The 12,467-nt window shown below is 37.1% G+C and overlaps 1 pseudogene; it reads left to right on the top strand.

Annotated features, from left to right (window-relative positions):
• The first annotated feature begins 360 nt into the window (after nucleotides 1-360).
• On the top strand, nucleotides 361-11,705 carry LOC145909740 (uncharacterized; annotated as a pseudogene).
• Nucleotides 11,706-12,467: the final 762 nt, after the last annotated feature.

Consider the following 12,467-nt stretch of genomic DNA (forward strand, 5'->3'; position numbering starts at 1 on the left):
CCCGTATCCAGTTCTGTGGTTTAAGTTCCACCAGTTATGCGGTACAAAGAGCTGTCATACCGACGTCAGCCTTTCTTTGTGATGATAGAAGGATATGGCAATTATATACGTCATTTCCTATTTTGCACAGACGCCCATAGTAAAGACAGACGTCTGTAGTGAGCATTGCGGTTGCGTTTGTCATCATCACCTGGCAAATGAGGTTTATCATGAGTGAAACGTGATTAACAAAACGCAGAAGTCGTAAAATATTGATTTCCATGGAAAATTTGTTTTTCAGTCTCAAATGTTCTGTTTTAACTACACGTTTGTTAAAACAGCTTTTATATATGTAATATATTTGCTGTACTTGTAATACAAAGCTACACCTGCTCATACAAGAATGTCCGAAAGACAAACAGAACAAGCCGATGCACAAAATATCCATACAGAGGTGAGGTTGTTGTTCTGGGATATCGAGATTTGCCCGTAATTATCGACACCGAATATGACTGGTAATGTACCAGTTTAACTTATCTCGTCCAATCGGATCCGTATAATTATGAATCGAATCCAATCGCGTAATTTGGATCTGAAAGCGTCCTGACTGCAGTTGAAGCGCACCCAAAAACTCTGTTAAAAAACACAACGTATCGAATGGAAATAAAAATGTTTGAAATGTACTGCTCTTTTGGCATAAAATATACGCACTGTATTTATTCGACGTAATATCACGACCTATTGCTAAACGACTGAAAAAGCATCGCCGTGACGTCGAATCGAAAGATGTCAGCAAGACTGCGTTGGCCAATCATGCGGTGACACTGCGACACGAAGTTGCCTTCGATAAAGTCCAAGTTCTGGAAAAGGAGTTGGATTACACCAAGCGGCTCTTTCTTGAGTCGCTTCACATTCACAAAAACAGTGGATGCTTTAACGACAAAGAACAATGTGTTTACTTTCAGGCAGTTTATAACAATTTGTTGCAATTGTTGCGCCTCCAGCAATGTTTTTGTTTTGGCCATGTAATCTGACAAGCGGTGTCAACCTGTTACTTTTTTCTTTTTGTTTCCCTGCATGTTTTAGTGTAGTTGAAATTGCGGCATCAATACCTGATGAAGTCTCACCGCATGACAGACGAAACGTCGAATAAATGTAGTATATTTTATGCCAGAAGAGCAGTACATTTCAAATTGCAATATGCCTGGCAGCAACAGGCATTTCATAAAAATGTTTGATGCAACTAGTTTCGTACTCACATACACTTTTGACTGCTGGTAATACTGTTTTCATTGCAGAACCTTTACCTTGGTGAAGTACACCAACATTATGATGTACATCAACACAATTACCCCCAACCAGCAGCATCACCAGCTAACACTGCTCCACTAACCAGTGTTCAACAAGGTACTAAATCTTTACTTTTCTGAATGTAACAATTTTAAAAACATCAACATCCGGCTTTTATAACTTGAAAGTAGAACATGAAAATTATTTTGTTGCAAAATCATCCATCCCATGACCATCAACAACCTTTATTTTCACCAATATTATTTATAAATAATATAACGACCAAAGCTTATTGGTTTAAACGCCACACATGTAGGCCTGCGCTTACAGTCTGCCTATAGCGTGTTTACGTAAGTACCAACGACAGGTACGATTCGTCAGAAATCGCAGCCAAGTCTCATGATATGCATTGTGAATGCATGGTGCACTGAATGTACAACGAACACTGAATCGTTAGCAGATACGGTATTGAAGCAGTGGAGAATTGATGAAACACCAAACGTCAGTAACAAGTCAGTAAATGAGTTAATTGAGTCAAACAAAGGCGCACTCAGAATATAAAACATTTTCCAAATTAACGATTCAGTTTTTTAATTTCAAAACTAACAAACCACAGGAGATGCCTAAAGACAGGCCCTCACATCATAGCAAACTGTAACAAATCATCACAAATATTTCAACAAGTTATAAATTTCATTTAAATTAACGATTACTGCGATAATTTTCCGCCGGTAAACAAGCGAGCATTGCGAGACAGATGAATTCCATGACGTAATGCAAGCATAACAAACACGGCTTCATGTTGCAGTCTGGTTGCTCAATATAGTTACTTTTATGTACGTAACAACTCCCAGTTAGAAGTATTTAGGAACACTATTGGAACGTTTCCGCAATAAGTTGTGGTTGGCGTTGTTGAATGTGAAGCGACTCCATCAGCAGGAGACGATATTGGTCTCTTTGCGGATTGTTGAACTTCACTTTGCTGGAGGCCCAAACAAATTATTGCAAACACTCAATATTTTCTTTCCGAAAGCTTTTTTCCAACGCCATTTGTTGTGCGTTATATTGTAATTTTGCAAAAACTTGTGCAAACGCACCTGTTATAGCTGGAGGTTCAGACAAACTAGAAGCTTCAAATTTGGTTGGAAAACACAATTTGCATGATGCACGTGGGGCAATGGTTACGAACTATCCACAACCTTTTCACGATATCACCACACAGCAGCGCGACTAACAAGAATTTATTTTCTTCCTCCAATATAGGAAGCATGGGGAAACAGCAAGGCGAAAACTTAGTAGCCAGCCGAAAACCATCCCTCTTTTTGGTGATTTTTCATTGATCCGTTGGATCTGCTTCTCAGTGCTCATTTACAGCTCATTACTCGTATATTAAACCAGGTTTATCAACAAATGTAGTGGGCTGGCTGGCAACAAATGTTTTTTATAGTTTAAAGAATCACACACCTCCTATAGCTGGGTGCTCAAATAAATTATAACAAAATTGGCGTGACGTACACGGGCATTGTGACGTATTAACAAAAATATGTCCCCATTACTTTAATTGTGGATTGTTTAAAGGACATTTCCTCCATCCTTTCAAAGAACAGCGTTTCGTGTAACCACAATCCGTTATTATGATTATCATAAACTTGCCCAAATAATATAAACGAGTGAGAAATCTATCAAAAAGAGGAAAAATTCAAGATTGTAACCCACATACGTGCAGGCGACGCACAGGTCTTTTTTCCATGAAAGGTGATGCATTCTCTCGTTTCCTTCCCGCCCTTGTACGAGCACTAACGAGATGTTCTCGGCATTCCATTTTCCGTACCGACTTCCGCGCTCATAAACGACTCGTTAATATCAGGTTTAGTGAGCTCGGTGGTTTAACGAACGAGGAACTTCTCATCATGTCGCACTTGAACATATTTCGTTAATTCCGTTCGCCAAACAACAGTCGGTCAAGATTTTAACAAACATTCGACCACTTCCCTGCTAAACCAAACCAGGACATTGAAATTTCTTACATCAATTGGGTTTGTCGCACATACTTAGGTTGGTATTGAAGCCGATTCGTAATTTTTCAGATGAAAAACTCCAACAGGCAGTTGATGAATTTAAACAACATCAGTTGGAAAATCTCGTTCCAGATGTGATTCCATTTAGTCACAAGTTTAACAAAGCTGACATTCCTGAGGTAGATCCAATCCTAATGGAAACAGACATTTATGAAGGACTTGATGCTAAAAAGGCAGAAGAATACAAACCTTCATCTGCAGAAAGGAATGCAAACCTAACTGTTGGGAAAAAGGTAAATATCAAAGATCTTATTTCAAGCTTTAAAACAAGCAAGGGTAATGGAAATTTCATCTCATTATATGGCGCTGCTGGTTGTGGAAAAACAACAATGTCAAAAAGAATATCCAAACATTTAAGAAACTCACACTTGGTGCTTAATCTCAGTTTCAAAGATATAAACTATGATGATGAAACACTAACTCTTCAGCAGCTCTTGCTTGACAGACAGTTCCCTGATGTGGAACAATCAGTCCTTAATGCTACTTTTCAATGGATAAAAAAGAACCAGGGCAAATGTGCAATAGTATGTGATGGTTTGGATCAGGCCACATGGTCAGTAGCAGACATGAAGTCAGTTAATGTAACATATGATACAGGATTAAAAGTTCAACAGCTAATTGCAAATCTCTGTGGCAAAAAGTTACTTAGAAAGTCTTCATTGATTTTCACATCTCGTCCCCATTCCCTGCTCTCAATTCCTGTAGATCTTCGACCGCAACAAACCATTTATGTCCACGATCTTTCTGCTGACGACATGAAGAAGTTGTTTGATTTCTATGCTGCAGAAGAGGCCAAGAAACTGTGGAAATCGTTTGAAACCAAATCCCCACAAGTACTTAACTTTTGCTGTAATCCATTGCTTTTGCAGTTTGTAGTTTATGCTGGTTTATTTGGGCCCACAAACCACATTCACACACTTACAGACATTTTTGAAGCTGTCCTAGAACAACTTGGTAACACTCAATATGCCAAGGGGGAAAAGATGGAAAAGTTAAGAGAGCCCCTTGGCGAAATGGCATACAACGGAATGAAACGTAAAACGGTCATGTTCACTCAAGCTGACCTCCTAAATGTTGGTTTGGAAGATATAAACGTGCAGGATGTAGTACTAAAAATGGCCACACATTCCTGGCACTCAAGTCGAAAGCTTTTTGACGGGGAAAATGCGATCTTCTATTATATGCACCAATTACTCCAGGAGTATTTCGCAGCCTATTACATTTCTATGCTCATGCCTGAAGAAGAATTCGACCAATTCGTCGATAAGTTGGTGAAAGAATCACACTGGGGCCCAACACGTCGTTTTGTCTGCGGTATTTTGCTTGGTAACAAATCCGGTATGTACAGCACGTTAAGCCCAACCTTTATTATTTACTAACCATTATTTCAATTCCTACGACATACAACAAAGCTTCTGGAAGTGACCGTGCTGAACACAGTTTGGAATGTGATACAACCAACAATGCTACAAGCCATGCATCAAGCTCCAGGATTCAAGAAATACGTCAGTTGTATCCTTGCTTATAAAATATTTCTTTTGTAAAATATTGATGATGGCAAATAATGTGAACATATTTCTTGTTATCATCGGTACTAATGGACCCATTCAATTTCGCAATATTGGATCTAAGTACTTGCTGAATATTTTTATTAGTAGTATGTAATGCTTCTGGTGCACACATTGTTTTGCAGCTTCTGAAAGGACTCCAATAACTGAGGGATCCTCTCTACCAGGCACACATTGTGTTGCAACATCTTCTAAACATCATCATGCAAATGACCTGCAGGAAAATGGTGATGAGTTTTACCATTTTACCATATTAGGGAATTAGAAAATCACTCACGAAACTTTTGTTTCTGTATATTTTTCTGTTTATTTATTTTAATTGTGCAACAAAGTGGATCTCAAAAGTCTTTAGGCTTCCATGGAAATAAAATGTAATAAAATTTAATTCACAGCTTCTGATCACTGTTCATCACGAAACTCTGCTACATCGACAGCTAACATTGATAACGATCATCGAGAAGGAGGTAATTTATATCACAATTCATCATTTGCAAAAACATTTTACCTCTGCGATAAAAGTCCACAGTAATCCTTTTCCTTTCACTGTCGTGGTTTGTGTTCATTTGAAAATCAAAATGCAATTATTTTTTAATTTGTAGTCAAAAACTATCACATTTTGTTACAAGTGTGAAAGTATATACGACTATGTATGTGAAAGTATATATGACACATTATGTATGAGAAATTATATATGACATATTATATATGTGAAAGTATATACGAATATGTATGTGAAAGTATATACGACATATTATGTATGAGAAAGTATATATGACATATTATGTATGTAAAAGTATATATGACATATTGTATATGTGAAAGTATATACGACATATTATGTATGTGAAAGTATATGCGACATATTATGTATGAGAAAGTATATATGACATATTATATATATGAAAGTATATGTGACATATTATGTATATGAAAGTACATGTGACATATTGTATATGTGAAAGTATATACGACATATTATGTATGTGAAAGTATATATGACATATTATGTATGCGAAAGTATATACGACATATTATGTATGAGAAAGTATATGTGACATATTATGTATATGAAAGTACATGTGACATATTACGTATGTGAAAGTATATATGACATATTGTATATGTGAAAGTATATACGACATATTATGTATGTGAAAGTATATACGACATATTATGTATGGGAAAGTATATACGACTATGTGAATATTATGTATGTGAAAGTATTTTTGACATACTATGTATGTTAAAGTATATGTTTTTCTACGAGGCTTTGATATGTTACTGTTTTTTGATATTCCTTAAAAATTATATTTAGGCAAATTATCAACGCTAATCGGAAAACTTTCCAAGTTCTTCAAAAAAAGCCGAAAGCTTTATAATAAAGGTAAGATTTTTTTTTGTTTCTCAAATCTACAATTTTCCATCAACACAATTTCCTTTGGTTTTTGCGTTATCGTTTTGCATTTAAAATTGCCACAACTATGTAAAAAATATTAAAAAATTTAATTAGCGACAATTATTTCACTGCTTGCATGTACTGTTTACAACATTACATTGTATTTTACCCTTTTTACTTGAGTAAGTTGGATGTGGAAATACCATGTAACATATGTGTTTTAACAGATAGAGGAACCAGCACTGATGAACATGAATTTGAGTCAACCAGGATTCCAGCAGCTGATACACCAACAAAAACTGGTAATTTAGGATGTTTTCAGAAGACAGTTTACTTTTTTCAATACAAGTGATTTGCCCAACATTGATATACCTAGTCACCTATATTAATTTGGGTTTATTGTTATGAAAAGTTTTCATACAATACATTTTCAAGTAACTCACCCAATTAGTTAGAAAATTTAATTTTTCTTTGCTCAAAAAGCACTTTAACATGTATACAGTATGTTTATTAATAGTTTTGCATGCTTCAGAACCTGGCAATGTAGCCTTGCTGGATTAGTGGGACGATCCTAACAATCATGCGATTGCATGAATTATCACAACATTGTTAAATGTGCACATTTACAATTAATATGCAAAACAAAATGACATGGGCACCAATAAAACTATAACAGCCACTGATAAAATGAAACTAGAAAATTAGGGGGAAGTCAAAGGTTGGTCAGGGACGACCCAACCAGACCGTACACCGGTTATCGCATGTTAAGTCAAAAATATATATGAAAGCGGTTATTTGTGGTTCAGCTGTTGAAGGAAAATAACCCTTAGAAAATATAAATATGTGCAAAGTGCGTTACATAACCAGAAATTGGGTTTCAGCTAGGATTGTCATTGGGTCGTGGTTGCCATTCTTTGTTCGTTTTTCTCATACAGATTACTTTGTCTCTAAATTGTAACACATGTTTTTTAACAGCGAGTGAAATCACCAGGACTGCTGCAGATGAACTTAAGGCATCCAGAATATCTCAAACTGGTGGTAAAGCTCAAGGACAGGGTAGAGTATTTAAATTCTGCCCTAAACACACATGTTATGCACGGTGTCAGTAATTTGACAGTGATCCAGCACCCTTCACACTTGAGGAACAATAGCATGGTAGTTGGTTACTTCAATAACAACCTTTTTCCTGCACAAAATATTTTGCTGTATTTATTATGTCCACTGAAATCGTAAAAGCAAATAACAGAGCTATATGTGAAAGGTACTGCCCTTAATGTACAGGATTGTTTTTTTGACTTGTTAAACTTGTCTGTCCCATGGAAGGCATTGCCTTCCAGCCAGTTAGTTGGTCGTCGTCATGTACTGATGATGAGTACTGAAGTGATGGAAACATCAGATTTTAGTTCTCCCAAATATCAGCACCATCTTAAGCTTTCACATATATCTTTGTTCTACCGTATTTACTCGATTGTAAACCGCCCTCGACTGTAAGTCACACGTAAACATCATAGTGTTTAGTGCAGTACAACAAATATTGTCACCAAATCTGTCGTTCAAAATTGTTACCCTGGAAACCATCTACCATCAAACGTGTCTGTACGAAGGGGGTTAAAGGTTAAATTTAATGAACGCAGAACGGAAGACCCAATATTAGTGCGCCTATTATTACTACTACTGCAAAGTTAGTAGTTGTAAATAGTGGATACTAGCAGGATACCGACACAAACCTTTCAAATATTATGGTGGTAATAAATGGTTGTGAAACAATAAAATATACTTGGGTGCAAAATATATGGAGTTAATAACTTTGAAAATGAAAGCCAAAGCTAAAATGCTGTTGATCATTGGTAAACGTTTCGAACATTGTAGTACTGATGATGAACCCAGTTAGTGTTCGAAACGTTTACCAATGATCAACAGCATTTTAGCTTTGGCTTTCATTTTCAAAAAAAAGATATAAATAATCACAAGTGTTATATGTGACCTTCCACTGCTTACTGTAAGTTATATGTGTGGAAAAACACGCAAGTTTAATTATTTCTTACATTAAAATACGTGGCAACTATATTCATCGCAAATGTTGGTTTTGTTTGTTTTGTAGTCAAACGTGGGGAAAAGTTGTTGCAGAAACTTTCCCAATTCCTTCAAAAAGAACTTGGACCAGTTTTAGATGGATTGAAACTACGAGGTTAGTGTTTATTACCAGTTTAATGCGTGATTGTAAAAATAACTGTTACGTCACGCTTGATAATATGACGTTACACTCTCATTTTCCCCATAGAATTGAAAGTGAACGAAATGTTTTTGGTTTGAGATGAAAGTTTTGATGGAAGGATATTTTTGTCGAATCCTCCATGTTTGTTTTAATAAACTTGTTTCTGTTTCAGATTTCCTCGGGGATTTACAGGAAGTTGACGAAATATTCAGGGATAAAATCGCCCTCTCTTGTCCTGGGGCGTTGAGTTTAACCGGAATTCCACTGAAGATTTCGGATGTTTTCGCTCTCGCGGATTTCCTCCCTCGGATTCGAAAACCCGGTTTGGGGCTGTGGTTGAGGGAATGCCAACTTAATTCCGAAACCTTCAACATTATTTGTGAAGCGATTATGAAGATGGAACCAAAAGTTTGTTTGTGAATAAATATTTGTTCGAAATATTTTCATAAAGCTTTACTTTTTGTTAAAAATTAAAACATGGAGTTAATTTTAATCCGGTTTTAAGTAAAATTTCATTTTTAAAAGTTTGAAACCAAGATTTTCGACCAATCTTTATATTTTGAATAGTTGGGGTTTTCCCACCTGGGTCACAAAAATTTTGAAGAAATTGGTGTTGGAAATATTTGTCGGATTCTCCCTAAAGTGGATGAGCTGTGGCTGGTTGAGTGCAGAATCGGTTCCGAATCTATTCGAATCCTGAGGGAGGAGATCGGAAAACTGGAAAACCCGGCAAGTATTCTGTTTAATTTAAACAAAAACATTTTGTAAATTTTAATGAAATTGAAAGTTTTGATTTTGTTTCAGCCGAAAGTTTTGGGTTTGGATCGTCAGTAAACATTTGTTCCTCTCATCCGATGAAGACTCCAGTGGTCCGGATAAAATCAAAACCCGGGGATCTGCCAGAATTAATTTTTGTGTTTTTATGAATTGTCGAAATGAAAGATTTCATTGTAAATAAAATTATGATCAAATATATGAAGACCTGGGGGAAGAGACTCGTGTTTACGTGGAGTTGGCAGAATCAAAATTACGAAACCTTGCACCAAAAGCTAAACAGATTTACAAGGTCAACAACAATTTAAATTTTCAGAAGAGAAAAAGTTTACTTAAACTTCGTAAAGCGGTCCACAATAAACGAGTTGTAATTTGCAAATCGGATAAGGATAGAAAAATTGTAATTTCTTCTATCAAAGACTACAACCACATAATGAAAAGAGAACTTTCACGTTTTGAAATATACAGCGAAGATCCCGAACAAACGTCACATATCCTTGAAACAATACAGTCCCAGTGCAATTCACATATAACGGAGTTATTTAGCATTGGGGCTATTTCGGAAGAATTGCTGTTCTACAGCACAGGTATCAAGTTCACTGATGGCCATTTTCACAAGGTATCTGGATTAACAGCGAAGTATTTCTGTAATAAGAAACCAGCTTATGCGTACCCACTTTTTAAAACGCATAAACTATCTACACAACAACTCCAGAGCGTGAATGTTTACGACATTCCAGTCAGACTGGTACAATCAGCTGGCGATACGTGTACCTCCCGTGCCACAGCTCTTCTTGAGCACCTGTTGAAACCGATCAGCATTACTTTTTGCTGCTCCACTGTAAATGAGTACTGCAAAGATAGCCAACACTATCTTAAAGAACTAACAGCGTGGCAACAAAGCAATCCAAACTTTCGAGGATCCACAAAAGACTTACACATTGTAGCAGGGGACGTAGTATCCCTGTACCCAAACATCAGCAGGGATCTTATTCGGAAGGCACTAACTTGCGCATTACGACGCCATTCCGGATATAGTCCAAAGGCGCAAAAAACGTTAGTCAAACTCTGCCTATATACCATCAATAATTTACTGGTGCAGTTTGATAACGTCATTTACCGACAAAAAGAAGGTATGGCAGCTGGCGACAACGACTCGGTATCAATCGCCAACATTGCACTTCATTATGTAATACAATCAGTCGCAAAGATTCTTAACGCCGCACATCTTTTCAAAAGGTTCATTGACGATGTCATTTGGGTTTCTACGGGAGAAGACATAACATCAAATATATGCTCAAAACTCACGGAAGCATTTTCTTCCGTAGGACTGCAGATTGTGTTCCGGCAAATGCGCATCAAGAATGGTAACACTTCTGTAGAGTTTCTGGATGTGTGGCATGTGCCGGATTGCGAATCTAGTTTTGGGTTTGTCACCAAGAACTTTGTTAAGGAAAAGAGCGGTGTTTCCTTCATGGAACATCTTATCACCCAGGACACATTTACAAGTCCATTATTCTAGGTGAAGCATGTCGTTTGCGTCGCCTGAATGAAAGACAAAAACACTACCAACAAAGCCTAGATCGACTTCAGGACAAGTGTATAAAACCGGGCTTCTCGAAGAAGCTTATTAGTGAAAATATTGCACAGGCAAGAACTTGGACAGAGCGTTTTCGTGATGCCACCGACAAGGGCAAAATCCCAATAGTTGCTTGGAGCACCGCCTTTCCTCAAGTGCTTAAACTAACGCATAAAGAGAAAGAATTGAAAAGCCAAGCAAGAATTGTTTACAAACGACCGCCATCTTTGGGAAATATTCTGACCAACTACCGGCAACTGGCATTGCAAACAGACTGCAGCAGGACTGCGGGGAGTTACGCTTGTAGACGGTGCGCAATGTGCGGACACCATGGCAACCATAAATCTATGGTCAATGAAACCACCAATTTAACGACAAACACAGGTAAAGAATACCAACTAACGCAATACCTAACCTGTGCAAGTTATGGCATTTACGTTGCAACGTGCCAAATCTGTCATGAGCAGTACGTTGGTCAGACCAAAAATAAATTCTCAAAACGATGGACGCAACATAGGTCAGATTGGAATATGACAACATGCAAAACGGGGAGTACCGACAAGACGGCCCTGCGCCACCATTACTTAAGCGCACACCCCTCGTCAAGTCAACACCAGCCCATTGAAAGCTGTTTTGCAGTGACATTTGTTGAACAACCGATGGTCAACAGGCTGGATGTTTGCGAAGCCAAATGGTTAAACCTTACGCAGGCCTCAATAAACATTCAAAAAATGATCATTCCCAGAATTCGGTGAATAACATCTTGTTGACGGTTTATTGATGTGTCCCACGGTTGCAACGTATTCCTGTTCATTGGTTTTTATCATCGCCCTTTCTACGTTCTCATGTGTTGTGTTTACGGCGTATACGTTCGTGCTGCAGGTGGTGTAGCGTTGCGTTGCGTGTCACGTCATTCGGCTTATCTTTGCGCCTCTGAAGTCTGAACGCCTTCCATTGCACTGTAGTGCATAGGGAAGGCAGCAGTACAGGGTTTCTTTTTTTTTTAACTTTAGTAGTTTTATTATATATTATATTTTATTTTAATTTATTTTATTCTTGAATTTATTTACCGTATAGCTTTCTGTGTTTATTTGCAAATTCGAATTTGCAGAAACTGAGGATGCCAGTTCAGGCGAAATCGATTTTTTACTAATAAATCAGCTGACTCAATTCGAAACTTCTGCTAGTTTCATTGAATTCTTGATACTAAATAGGAGATTGGTGTCGCTGATTAGTAAACAATGCCAACCAGAGGGCTAGATTCGGAAAAAACCAAGGGAACAGTATATATATGAAGTGAAATATGTCTGGAGCAGAAAGTGCGAAGATTTCCGACATTTTTTTGTTTTCAGAAGAAACAACAGCAGGGATTATTTATAGAATGGAATGTTATCATGAAGGAACTCACGGATTAACTCAGATTCAAATTAAATCTTGCAAATGTTTAACAAAAATAATCTATTGGACTTTTTCTGTAAATATTTTGATAAAAATAAAGGAAGTGAAACATCCACAAAATTATAACGACCGAGGAAAAATCGAATCCATTTACCATCAACGTTGTTACGTCACAAAGAATAGTTTATCA

Source organism: Ascidia mentula, chromosome 7, assembly GCF_947561715.1.
Source record: "Ascidia mentula chromosome 7, kaAscMent1.1, whole genome shotgun sequence".
In the NCBI taxonomy this organism is placed as follows: domain Eukaryota; kingdom Metazoa; phylum Chordata; class Ascidiacea; order Phlebobranchia; family Ascidiidae; genus Ascidia; species Ascidia mentula.